Here is a 15,079-nt window from a genome sequence, read left to right as displayed (position 1 = left end):
TTTTTCTGTGATGAGAAAATTGTTGAAGTGACTGTAGAATTGGAGTTGATTAGACTAGAAAATTTGACTTTAAACAACAAAATAAGGATCTTGCTTAGTGCAGCTAATACCGAGATAAATTAAAAATAATGTCCAAGTGTTTGAGGGTACATTTTCTAATAGTCAAAAGCAAGCTTTAGTAAACGACAGAGGCTCAAGCTGGTCATGTGAGGACATTGCTAAGGTGGTCACCTTACAGTCTATATCATTGTGTTTTGTTAGAGACGTGGTTAATTACCCTCTTCCTAGCGAAGTTACAATCAAACGACGGCTAAGACAGTTTTCTATTTCTTCTGTATTCATTGAGTTGAGCATTAATATCTTAAAGACACAATCAAGTCTTTTTACAAATTTTGTAAGAGATGTTGTTCTTAGCTTTGATGAAATGAAGGTTAACAACGACTTGTGCTTTGATCAAAATGAAGATTTTTTTGCTAGTGACTTAACGTCGCACCGACACAAATAGGTTTTATGGTGACGATGGGATAGCAATGGCCTAGGATTTGGAATGAAGCGGCCGTGGCCTTAATTAAGTTACAGACCCAGCATTTGCCTGGTGTGAAAATGGAAAACAACGGAAAACTATATTCAGGGCAGCCGACAGCGGGATTCGAACCCATTATCTCCCTGATGAAAGCTCACAGCCGCGCACTCGTAACCGCACAGCCAACTCACCCGGTAAAATGAAGAAATGGTTAGAGGACCCCATGATAATGTCCAAGTCATTGTAATGAGAAGTTTAGCTCAAAAGTGGCTGCAACCGATCTACTACAACTTTGATACAGCGATGCCAAGAGAACTGTTAGTAGAAGTAATTCATGTCGTAAAAAGCACTGGATTTAAAGTTAGAGCAGTTGTATGTGACATGGAGCTTTCAAATAGGAAATGTATGACTGATCTGAGTATTTTGTTGGACAAACCGTCGCTGGAAAACCCATCAAGTAAGGAACGTAACATATGGTTTTCTTGTGATATGCCTCATGCACTTACTGCGGAAGGATATCAACTAAAAATTGGGCAATGTATTATAAAAGAAGAATTTACAAAATTCATCTATGTAGGAGAAACTGTAATCACGATTAATAATGGATTTGACGTTCTAAACTCCCGTGCCAACGTGTGTGGTACAAACAGCTTAAAAAGTTCCTATGGGAATAGTGAACATGCATGATCCGGTGTTTTAACTAAAAGTATGCTAATCTGATTCAAAATTTCACGCAGACTTCAAAAATGTGATCAGAATGTACACATAATAACTCCAAACATGATAAATATCTAAATTAAAGTACGAAAATGTCACGTCACGCAAGTACGCGATCTCATTGGTCTGACGTCATCGTACAGGTTGACTGAATTGTTGTTGTTGTTGAGTCATCAGTCCATAGACTGGTTTGATGCAGCCTCCATGCCACCCTATCATGTGCCAACCTTTTCATTTCTACGTAACTATTGCATCCTACATCTGCTCTAATCTGTTTGTCATATTCATACCTTGGTCTACCCCTACCGTTCTTGCCACCTACACTTCCTTCAAAAACAAACTGAACAAGTCCTGGGTGTCTTAAGATGTGTCCTATCATTCTATCTCTTCTTCCCGTAAATGTAGCCAAATCGATCTCCTCTCACCAATTCGATTCAGTATCTCTTCATTCGTGATTCGATCTATCCAACTCACCTTCAGCATTCTTCTGTAACACCACATTTCAAAAGCTTCTATTCTCTTTCTTTCTGAGCTAGTTATCGTCCATGTTTCACTTCCATACAATGCCACGCTCCACACAAAAGTCTTCAAAAACATCTTTCTAATTCCTGTATGGATGTTTGAAGTGAGCAAATTTATTTTCTTAAGAAAGCTCTCCCTTGCTTGTGCTAGTCTGCATTTTATGTCCTCCTTACTTCTGCCATCGTTGGTTATTTTACTACCCAAGTAACAATATTCATCTACTTCCTTTAAGACTTTGTTTCCTAATCTAATATTTCCTACATCACCTGCCTTCGTTCGACTGCACTCCATTACTTTTGTTTTGGACTTATTTATTTTCATCTTGTACTCCTTACCTAAGACTTCATCCATACCATTCAGCAACTTCTCGAGATCTTCTGCAGTCTCAGATAAAATAACAATATCATCGGCAAATCTCAAGGTTTTGATTTCCTCTCCTTGGACTGTGATTCCCTTTCCAAATTTCTCTTTGATTTCCTTTACTGCCTGTTCTATGTAAACATTGAAAAGGAGAGGGGACAAACTGCAGCCTTGCCTCACTCCTTTCTGGAATGCTGCTTCTTTTTCATAGCCCTCGATTCTTATCACTGCAGACTGATTTTTATACAGGTTGTAGATAATTCTTCGTTCTCGGTATCTGATCCCTATCATCTTCAGAATCATAAATAGCCTGGTACAATCAACATTATCGAATGCCTTTTCTAGATCTACGAATGCCATGTACGTGGGCTTGTCCTTCTTGATTCGATCCTCTAAGATCAGACGTAAAGTCAGGATTGCTGAATTAGCAGACGAAATAACACATAGTGTGCTGAGAAGCAGGATACACGTCGCGTATTTCTACATTATATTAGTGTCTGGTATAGTTAAATTCGAGGTCTATACATTGGATAATAATCTGAGTAGTATATTTTAGACTTAAAATGAATCCTGCGCTGACAGTGAGGCAGAAAACTTATAAATGGTGTATAGTTCCGATGAGCAATAGCACATTGCATACCATCCCAAACAAATTGTTTATAAATGTTCCAAAGACGCTAAAACTAGGGAGAAATGGATTTTGGCGAGCCAAAGAAATGCTGGTGATATATCGGAAAAGTCTACAGTTTATTTTTTTAAAGATCACTTTGACGTAAGTTGAATTTGTTTGAATTTTCAATCACTTTTCCATGTCAGCTGTTCTAGTGGTAACACTTTGAATTTTAATGTATGATGCTTTAGTTAAATGCTTCATTTACATCTTGGAATATGAAAGTAATAAACAGTGCATTGATTAATGCTGATTATTAAAGTATTCTCCAAACCTAACTTATGTTTTGGGTGATCCATGACTAGGTAATAAACCAAAGGGGTTATGAACCATATTGACAGCTCTAATTATACCAATTTACCTTGGCATGCGACAGTTATTTATGTCTTTATTGAAGAGCTCACATTTGTAAAGAAAATTAGGCTATAACTAAATACTCTATAATATAACAAAAATTAGGTGTGTACGTCATGAAAGAAAACAACGTGAATTTAACAAATATATATTTCTACACAAAACCAATGCTTGTCTGTTGGGGTCTTATAAGTTAACATTGCTCAATTATAATAATTATCATAATATTAGTGAAATAAATAACATAATTGCACATAGTGATGTTGGTGTTTAAAATATTATCCAACTTGGCCTAAGTTTTAGGGTATACAAGCCAAGTCAATAAACCGAAGGATAAAAATACCGGGTGAGTTGGCCGTGCGGTTAGGAGCACGCAGCTGTGAGCTCGCATCCGGGAGATAGTGGGTTCGAACCCTACTGTCGGCAGCCCTGAAGATGGTTTTCCGTAGTTTCCCATTTTCACACCAGGCAAATGCTGGGGCTGTACCTTAATGAAGGCCATGGCCGCTTCCTTCCCATTCCTAGGCCTTTCTTGTCCCATCGTCACCATAAGACCTATCTGTGACTGTACGATTTTTAAAAAAAGGTAAAAGTCACAGTACCCAAATACATTCCTGTATTGAACGACTAAAATATCACCAAGACACTTTTCTTGCGTGATATGCTCAGCTTGTTGAAAGCCAAATGTAATTAATGTTATTGGCATTACGCCCGCTAACTACTTCTACGGTTTTCGGAGACGCCGATGTGCAGGAATTTAGTCCTGCAGGAGTTATTTTACGTCCCAGTAAATCTACCGACACGAGGCTGACGTATTTGAGCACCTTCAACTACCACCGGACTGAACCAGGATCGAACCTGCCAAGTTGGGGTCGAAGGTCAGCACCTCAACCGTCTGAACCACTCACCCCGACTTGTGAAAACTAGATGAAGTCATATTTATCTTTGTCATGTTTAACTTTTTCCCTCCACCAAGATATTTAATGTTTCTCTTTCATGGGCCCTGGAAGTGGGTAGGCCAGTTACCCCAACCATAAATATATATTTTTTTCGGGAATGATAGATTATAGACCTATAGTACTATGATCTTTCTTTCTTTCTTTCTTTCTTTCTTTCTTTCTTTCTTTCTTTCTTTCTTTCTTTCTTAATCAATTTATCCTTCAGGTTTGGTTTTTCCCTCGCACTCAGAGAGGGATTTCACCTCTACCGCTTCAAGGGCAGTGTCCTGGAGCGTGAGACTTTGGGTATGATGATACAACTGGTGAGGAGGGTCATTACCTCGCCCAGGCGGCCTCACCTGCTATGCTCAACAGGGGCCTTGTTGGAGGATGGGAAGATTGGAAGGGATAGGCAAGGAAGAGGGAAGGAAAAGGCCGTGGCCTTAGGTGCCTGGTGGAGAAGTGGGAAAATACGAGAAACCACTTCGAGGATTGCTGAGGTGGGATTCGAAACCCCTCTACCGAGGCTGAGTAGATACCGATCCAGCCCTCGTACTATTTGTTTTCAACTTACATTGCAGAGCCGGGAATCAAAACCGGGCCTCCGGGGGTGGCAGCTAATCACATTAACCACTACACCACAGAGGCAGACTAGTACTATAATGCTACCTATGTGTTTATGTTAGTGCTGAAATCCGATTTCTTTACTTTACTAATGCTGAAAGCCCGAAAATGTAATGTTATTCTTTAATATGGGAATCAGTCTAGAAGGAAATGTTGAAAGTGATGTGATTTCTATCCAGGTTCGTTGTTATCCTAATACTATGAGTTGCAATACATTGCACGTATATAAAAGATGCCACTTACAAACTTGCTTTTTATCCGCGAATTTCTGCGGCCACAAAAGTCACTATTTTTCAAGAATGATGACATCTACACATGATAGATTGTCTGACTCTGCTGTTTTGAATCTTTCTTCCGTCATTTCGGAGTTATTCGCGATCACGAATAACAAACAATCGGCTTTTAGTAACGGCTGACGCACAATGGCTGGTAGAGCTGCATGCGGTACTGGATCGTGACGATACAGCGCGCCGCGTACGTCAGAGGCCGTTTCACTCGCCTTGAGGAAAAGCACTTGGTGTACTTTTCAAAAAAATATTTTTGAAAATTATGCATGTTCCCTATTGTACGGAGCAACAAAGTCATGCGCTTGACAAATTATTCGAATTCATTTTCACAACGGAAAGCTTCTTTCCCCTAAAAAAGAGTGACCCCTGACATGGTGGAAGAGGTTGGCGGCTCATCAGGGCTTTTCACCAACATTCCACCGGCCAATACACAATTATAAATAATTACTTATTCAAAAATATAATATTATGTTTTTACAATTTTATTTAATACCAACAATCCGCCAAAATAACGGTGAAAAGCATTCCGTGCAATTGGTCATGTTTATTTAATTTTAGTAACTAGTTTTAGAAATAAAACTGCGTATAAAATCGTTCTAAAATCACTGGATGGATAGAAAATACGAAAACAGAAATGTAAATACTTTATTTGCGAGGCGAAAGATAATTTAGTACTGAGAAAGATACTGGAATATTTCGTGTTAAGTAGTGTTATTATATTACTTGTAATGTTCTGAACAATATTGAAATAAATTACAAAATACTGTAATTCATCTACACATAACAACTGGCAATTATATTTGACAAAATTGAAAAATATTAAGCAAGGTTGAACAAAAACAAGCAAATCATTAATAGAAACGCCACCTCGATAGGTAGTTCCGGCCTGCTACACTTGACAGTTCACAGGGATGACGTCACACTTGTAGTGCTTCGATATGGAAGCATGAGTCTTGTTTTCATGGTGGTTTGGTAGCAAGTTGTTGTTATTTAACATTATTAAAGGTTTTCGTTGGTGTTTTCAAACGAAAAAGCATCAGTAAAAGATGTGTTCACAGCAATAGTATGTGTTTGCGAGTACAGCATTATAACTTGAGCAGCCTGATATTAGGAAGTATTTCTTGGTTATGTGATAGATTACATACACCCACTGACCTATAATAAATTGTCTAACGTATTTTAAAGCTGATCATTTAATTAGCATTATAATGTATTAGTCTAGTCTAATGGGACGAACGTGTAGTGTGCCTGGTTGTACGTATACTGTAATTACCGTTCAAGTAAGGAAGGGGCTATCTCAACATTTACGTTTCCTAGCGATAAGGAGAACGAAATAAATGGAGTCATGCTATACACAGAGCTAATTTTGAACCCAGTAAATATGCCTGTGTCTATATTCGACATTTTTCTGATAATCATATATCGTACTATAATTCGGGTACACACGGATAAAAGACCACACGGTTTCGTTTCAGCTGTCCCTAGGGAAAGGCCAAAATTAACTGACGATGATGGGCAGTCATTATATACTCTTATGTCACAACACAGTGCAAAACATACGGATTTTTCTTTTAATGTTTTGAAAATGAAAGTTGAATAACCTGGCCAATTTCGGTGACAAGCATGGGTGTGTGGTGAAGAATTAACTAGTGTTGTGTCCAAGATCTGTCATCTAATTTTTAACAGTTATTCATAAATAATTAACATGTGCTCGAACAAGCATAAAACAAAGACATTATTTTTAGAGAGAACAATTCGCCTAGTGACTGTCATCGTACAGTCCAGTTGAGTAGCCATCATTCGAATATTTTGAATATCCAACATATGTTGAGTACATATATTTCTATATTTGAATGTAATTTATTTTGATAGCGCTTTTTCAAAGTTATGTGTTTATAAGTTTATTATTGCATTTATATTGCTATATTATGATAAAAAGTATCGTATCAGTAGTATAGGCATTACACGCGGCAACGAAGGCTTAGCAATAAGCATGTGACGTCACATTTCTTGGTAGCAGGCTTCTATATCATGATGGCTATGGTCGTGATCACTGCAAGCCCAGCAGTGGGGGCCACTTGACGTCACCAGCCAAATTGAGCCTGCGCGTGACGCCTACCGTCTAGTCTAGTAACCGTGGAGAAATACAGCCAAATCTAACGTATAAGTGAGAGAGATATGACAACATGTCATAGGGCCAAACTTATTTAGCACTCCAAATTGAACGAAGATTGCGCCATCCGTATTGTGATACGATTTACCGTTTAGCCAGGAAATAAATCGAACCGAAGGTCTGCACCATCATTAAAAATGAATCCAAATTTCGAAATTTTCTGGGAGTAAAAAGTGAAAAATTGAAACATATTGGAATATTTCCGTCGGAGGAGTAAAAATGAGGACTTTCAGGAAACGAAAGCTAAAATATATGCAGATGCTCATTATTACACCCGAAACGGAGAAATGTACGAAAATTTCGCCGAAATAGTCAATGTACTGTACCAGGATTGCCAAAGGCCTGAAACATAGTTTTTTTAATCATCAAAGTATTTGCAACAGAGCGGCTAGAATGCTTGAGTACAACGCGCAAGGTAACGGGACGGCACGAAGCTGCAATCGAAGATTCAGAAAACTACGTCACCGCCTGGAAGCATGCGGGATGACGCAATCATCACGTGAAGCTGACCTAATTGTCTGGAATGCACTAGAAGATTTTTATATCTCCTAAACCTTTTAGTATACAGAAAAATAAATTACATCATCGTGAAGCCCATTATTTGAGCGTCACCGTGTTAAAATTTCACGTAAATCGGCTCATGGATTTTCGAGATATTGAGTTGAGAAGAAATCACATTTTTCCACGAGGTATACTTTCAGTATAAAAGGACGGACACTGGAGAGGTATAGTTAGTTACAAATTGCAACTCGACGATGACGGATCGTCATACTGTTTCCGCGTACGGGTCTCGAACCTGGTAACTCTGTCGCGCGTTATGTTGAACTAATCGTCATACTTGTAAACATTTCTACAGTGCTTCGGAACTTATAAAATTCCAGCGTGTATCAAGACGAACTTTAACATTTCACGGTAATAGCTCGGGACTTATAAAATCCCAGCGTGTATTAAGATTAACTTTAACATTTGACAGTAATAGCTCGGAACTTATAATATTTTTGAGATTTCTGAACTTAGCATTTTCGTAACAGAGAGTGAACAACTTTAATCTAAAGTTGTCTTGTATTGAATTCAAACTTGACTTATTTTGAACAGTGATAGTAGATAATCAAGTGAATCTTAAGGTTATTTTATAATAAATTAGAGAAATATTAACTCTATTTAAAGTAAATAACGCATGTTATCTCCTTAATTAATATTGGTGTAACGAATGGTCAGGAACATTCAAACTACATCTTAGGTGTGTGGTGAGTGAACTGATTTTGCACTTGATAACACGATAATCTTTAGCCTTCGTGTTTTATTTAAAACCAAATACAGTGAGCTTTTGAAAGACAGTGACATTACGTGTGTAAATAGGATGAATTTTTGATAAACTGTGCTTTGAACTGTGCTTCTATTTCAATCAAAGCCATAATTATTACGAACTGTATTTCTAGCTAATAAAGCTGCATTTATTCTGAACTGTGCTTCTTATTTTGAACTGAACACGATAGACTGTGATTCGAACTGTGTTTCTAAGTACTGTTTACTAGTGGTTTACCAGTTTTCACTTTATCAAATCTTGCTATTCCGACATTCATCATTTAAACTGTCAATTGAACTTTCTCTTACTTGAACCTTCTCTTTCTTTTACTAAGTGACACCAGAAACTTTGACCGAGTGTTTAACCCTCATATCAGCCTGACACCTGATACGACTTGAGAATTGACGTGGCACAGCGTGGGATTAAAACGTGGTACAGTGGTACATCGTGGGAGATGGTACGTGGTGCTACGGTGGACATCACGACATCGACGGAGTTCCAAATGCTGTTCACTGAACTGCATTCGCAAGTTTCAGCATCAAGACTATTCAGGTGATATGAGTGCAAGATAGATGATATTTTATAGTCCTTAATTTATTCATTTAATACTGCGTGAACGTAAAAGAAAGGGTGCTATCTTATTTTTGGCTTTATAATAATTTTACCATATTGTCTTAGCCTTACAAAAGCAAATTGGTAACAAGCTGAGTAAAACACCCAGTCTGAATTTCATCCTCCAATAGCGCCAAAGAAATTCGTTGATTTTGTCGATTCCTTCCACTTTTTGGTGTGACTGCGTATAAGCTAAAAAATGGCTACATCAGTTTAATTTGACCAAAAAGTCCTTTCTGACCTCACCCATTCCCATATTGTCACTTTGTCCCTCGGATGAATGTATTTTCATACTTACAGAAGAATTAATTCGATCGTGGGTATAACGAGGACTGGAATATGTAACAACTGTCCGAAGAGTCTATAATCTGTATTATTTCCACTGAACTAAATATACTCGTACGTGAAAACCATATGCTGGAGTTGTGTCCAAATTGTGCGAAGTGAATTTTATAGTAGTACCAAAAAACAAAGGTATATTTTTGTTTAAATGTGTCGTTTTTATTTTATTTCATTACTAGCGACTAGCATTCTTCTAGTTTGCAAATATTGATTCATGTGTTTAAAATAATCGATGTCACTGATTTCATGAGATTTTAAAATAAATCGTAAGCCTGAACGTGTAAAATGCGTGTTTCTTTTGTGGGATACCCAGTGCCGCGGTGTACGGTTAGTGTCCCCGTAAGTGTACGATTCCAGGGTTAATGAGACACGCTGCATGACCACAGGCTGCGTACAACATACGCTTTTACATAAAGTGCACTGCCTTGCATCCGCCGGGATGTAGCGGTAAACATGGCAAACACAGAACCTGCCGTCGATACTTGATAAGACAGACATTTGAAAGATGCGTCGCTGGTGCGAGGACCGTGTGATCAGCCCAAAGTTATTCAGAGTCACCAAGGCAAACGGACCGGCCGAGCCGACCAATTGATTTTGATATAATAAAAGCTTCCCTCCCACTTCTGGTCGGACTCTGTTTGCATGTAATAGTTCTAGAGTTACCACAGTTATCCAAGTAAAGTGGTATAATCTAAGGAATTAACCGATTTAATGAGCCACCCGCGGTTTCACCTTAATTTGGCTTGCACTGAGACATGCATAGCTTAATCTTTGACACACGCATATGACTACTTGCAGGATCAACCAGGGGCTGGCTGGCTCGAGAACCGAAACCGAACGTCATAGCCCGCTGCCGAGGAGTGCGGCCTGCGGGACACAGAATTGCTTTGCTCCGTTGGCCGGCCGAGTGGCCGCCAACTAAAATTTCTTAGGCCGGCGACCACGTGCTCTCACCCGGCCGGCGGGCTTTCCATAGGGAACGGGTCCCTCCACCGTCCATCGTGACATCTTCACTTCGTCCACTGCCAAGGCCGGCAGGACCGTACGAGAGGCGTACGACACAAAACTCTCACGTCCGAGTAAAGGGCTACCAAACAGTGGTAGAGTTGACACTCGTATCGTCCATACGGGAGTAGAGTCATACAGTAGAGTAGAGTAGTAGCACCATGTCAAGACGCAAGTACATCGTAACGAAAAGTTTAAAGACATTTGCAAACATATTAATGCAAGAGGTTAGTGAAGCATTAGAACAAGCTAATGAGGAAAGAAGGGAATGGGTGAGAGGCTGGCTTAGGAGAGATACACTCGGGGCATCAACATTAATTCTGAGAGAACTTGCGACAGAGTATCAAGAAGAATACAGAAAGTGTATGAGATCGAAGCCTGATAAATTTCAGACACTGTTAGATGCTATAACACCGCAAATTCAAAGACACAACACAGTGATGAGAAATGCAATAACACCGAGATTTAAGGTTGAAGTGACTCTGAAGTTCTTGGCCAATGATAATAGCCATCAGTACACTGTAAATCACGCTGGCGTAGGCCTAATTTGTAGTAGCTTCTTTGCCATAAATACCCCAATTACTGATCTATTTATATAATTCGTTTCCCGCTTCTCCTCCAGGCAAATGCCGAGATGGTACCTAACTTAAGGTCACGGCCTCTTCCTTCCCTCTTCCTTGTCTATCCCTTCCAATCTTCCCATCCCCCACCAGGGTCCCTGTTCAGCATAGCAGGTGACACCGCCTGGGCGAGGTACTGGTCATCCTCACCAGTTGTATCCCCCGATCCAATGTCTCATGCTCCATGACACTGCCCTTGAGGCGGTAGAGGTGGGTCCCTCGCTGAGTCAGAGGGAAAAATCAACCCTGGAGGGTGAGCAGATTAATAAAGAAAGAAGAATATTAAAAGCCACAACGTAACATTATAGCTCAGTGATATTAAGGGGAGGTGCACCTTTGGAGGTCAAACAAATGCAGGTGTATTGTCCTATAATGGAGAAAAGACCTCCCTCTTTTCGATGGAAGAAGGATTTAAAAAATACCTAAACCTATAATAGTTTCGAAGATGCAACAAGAAATATAAACAAGTGTCAGCTGGATTGTCCCTTTAGATGATGGTTTCTCAAGTTTCAGTGTAACACAGCGTGTTCATCATGTGTCTCGACGTGTTTAAGTTAGACAATGATGCACAACTGTGTACTTTAATCATATTAATAACATACATAGGGATCTTCTACCTCGTATCACTTGACAATGCCATTAATTTTGAGCAATAACAGTAATGTCCACAACAAATAGAATAATGTTCATATTTTATTTGGAATATCCAAAATAATTATTGTTTACAGTACAATGGCAGGTCTTGAAACTTAATCTCTACACCTGGGCCGTACAAGCAACGAACAAACGAATTATATAAATAGATCAGTAATTGGGGTATTTATGGCAAAGAAGCTACTACAAATTAGGCTTACGCCAGCGTGATTTACAGTGTACTGATGGCTATTATCATTGGCCAAGAACTTCAGGGTCACCTCAACCTTAAATCTCGGTGTTATTGCATTTCTCATCACTGTGTTGTGTCTTTGAATTTGCGGTGTTATAGCATCTAACAGTGTCTGAAAGTTATCAGGCTTCGATCTCATACACTTTCTGTATTCTTCTTGATACTCTGTCGCAAGTTCTCTCAGAATTAATGTTGATGCCCCGAGTGTATCTCCTAAGCCAGCCTCTTACCCATTCCTTTCTTTCCTCATTTGCTTCTTCTAATGCTTCACTAACCTCTTGCATTAATATGTTTGCAAATGTCTTTAAACTTTTCGTTAAGATGTGCTTGCGTCTTGACATGGTGCTACTACTCTACTCTACGGTATGACTCTACTCCCGTATGAACGATACAAGTGTCAACTCTACCAGACAGTGGTAGAGTAGAGTAACGTGGCTACTCTACTCGCCTCGCTACTCTACCTGTGTAAACCAGCCCTTAGGGCTCAGAGTACTAGGGGGATCCGGCCGTTCGCAAAATGGCCTCCGCAGTGCCAGAGCCGGCCACCACTTCAGCCAACGTGCGCAGCCCATATGCTAGTGCGATCTATAGGGCTATGTTGAGTGGTATCGGAAATTAAGATAACCACTCCAGGGTGTCGTAACCCAAACGAGTGCACTACGTCATGATGGATTTAACGCCAAAAAGAAAGTAATTAAGACGAGATTTGGGAAAAATTCGCGACCGAGCGTTTTCTTCGCTTACGCTGCCTGAACCGTAATCCTTAGACCCAAGGTGTAAGCGTACGAATTGTAGAGCATAAAAATCTCTACAAAAAATCTGGGACGGCATATATATATCTCTCACTGTTTGCCCCCTTATAAGCAATCTTCTCTGTAAAAAAATAACACCTTAAAATTAGAAAACTATTTTGAGATTGTTCACGAATTTTCCTAAAAAAATAAATTGTTCTGTCTCCTTTATAGTTGTATAGGGATGTAAACAACCTTTAAAGTACTTAATTTGCACGAATACTTCAGAAGTTATGACTGTTTTAGTTCGGACGCGTCACAAAACAATTGCAAAATGACCACCAAAAATGCATTAAATTCCTATAATACTTCAAATAGTATTTCTACCCATATAGTACATTTCGTTACTGCAATCTATATAACCACATAATAATAATAATAATAATAATAATAATAATAATAATAATAATAATTGTACCGGGTGGTACACCTCCACGCCGCTAATTTAAATGCGCGCCAGTTAAAACTCCTCTGCTGGAGGAAGTCTGAACTTTATTGACGTTATTAATTTTCTACCTTCTCAGAAGATGTCACTACCTGTAAATTTTGGAGTTTTAGAACTGTGTCACTTTTGATGTGTTTTTGTTTCGCTTGAAGTAAGAAGTGTGAACTTTCTCTTTTAGAGGACACTACTGAAGATCTACAATAGTGCAACCTAGTGCGGAGTCAAAGAACTATTTTTTGGAGAAAATTTAATTTCAAGAGTTTGTTCTTTGTTAAATTTCTTTCTGTCATTGGTTAAGTTGGCAATATTTACCCCTTTCTTCCCCTTGTTATGAATGTATCCAATCCCGAATTTCTTCTATTTATTTCTGACCAATCTGGTGTATCTTCCCCCAACTTGAATCTGTTGCGGGGTCCTACCCAATAAAGAGTTTGTGGGAGGGTGTTTTCTTTCCCCTAACGCCTAGAACCTTCCGCGAGAGGATATAAACTGCTGATTTTCGGGTCTCCGGGCCACTTGTGTTCCATCTTTCAGTGTGTTAAGTACATAGCAGGGGGCGGGAAGCGCCTCTTTCTTCGGCAGCGGTCAACAACAAGGTAATGGCCGATTAATAACTTCTTTCTTTGCTAGCTCAGCAGTTTAACTTTCGGGGCGGGTTCTAAGCGTTCAACCATGTAACCTTTTCCTAAAATGTAACTACTCTTTTCATATATTCTCTTTTAAAACGACATATCGGGATAGAGAGTGCTTAACCCTCTTGAGCTCCCACTCACATCGTCTTGAGGTGAACTTATTTTTCTCAACCAATTCTTCCGTAATGTAACGTAAATTGCTATTAAGTCACCTCTGTAGTATGGGATTAGCCCTTGTATTAACGGCCTAGTGCCAAGTAGGTCTTAAGCAAAGTGTATTAGGAGTGCAAATTCGCCTCCTCTCAAATTGTATTTTAGAGGTCATGTATTAATCTTCTTGTTATTTAACAGACCTCAGTAGGTTGGGTATTTTGCCCCTGTGTATATGTCCTTTGAGGACGGCTTACAGGTGGAGTTCGGAGTGGCCTATGATAGGCTTGTATTTTAGGGGGAAGTTGCCCTTTTTGAAAATTGTGTTTCTGCCTCAAGGAGGCTTATGGATGTAATTGGAAGCAGATGTTTCTGGCATGTTTGGGGGTTTTCGGCCCCTTTGTTGTATGGTGTTCATTGTAAGGTTGGGCTCATTGCTCAAGAATTATGTTTCTGACTTTTGAAGCCCCAAATGGGGTACCTATGTAAATGTATTTGTCAATCGTGTTTCGGCTACTAAGTACCTGTTCTATTTGTTGTTATCTAATTTTGAAAAGAAAATATAACCTTGTTAAATTTTAAAATTAATTTCACTTTAGTAGCTTGAGACCCATTCACCACCTAGCACCTTCTTTCATGCATAACTACCACCAAAACACGGTAACAAGTGGTAGCAGAGCGTGGTTGAATGGGTCTCAATTTAGCCCCTTTTGACGGCTAGACATTGTTTAGATCCGAACTCTAACCATTTTCTCAGTTGCTGGAATTTTTTTTTGACTTTTCAAAATTGTTCGGTCATCATGCCCGGCCCTCGCGATGTTCTCCTTCTTAACTATTTGCGCAAGGAGGAGTTGATCTATGAATTAACTATCAGAAATGTGCAATCTGGAGGCACGGTTGCAATAGACACTAACAAGCTTAGAGAGTCCCTTGATTTGCCCATTTCCATCCCTAATTTGGGAGAGAAAGAAATTGACGACTCTCTTTCCACGATCACGGAGAATATTACTGGGCTAGCTTCTGTAGTTAGTTTTTTTGATGAAAATGATCCGTCTCCTAATCAAATTAAGCGTGTGCAAGGCAGGCTATATCATTTTTCGAATAGGGTTAACGATCTGTTGT

The sequence above is a fragment of the Anabrus simplex genome, chromosome 1 (assembly GCF_040414725.1).
Source record: "Anabrus simplex isolate iqAnaSimp1 chromosome 1, ASM4041472v1, whole genome shotgun sequence".
In the NCBI taxonomy this organism is placed as follows: Eukaryota; Metazoa; Arthropoda; class Insecta; order Orthoptera; family Tettigoniidae; genus Anabrus; species Anabrus simplex.
This window is presented reverse-complemented; position numbering follows the sequence as displayed.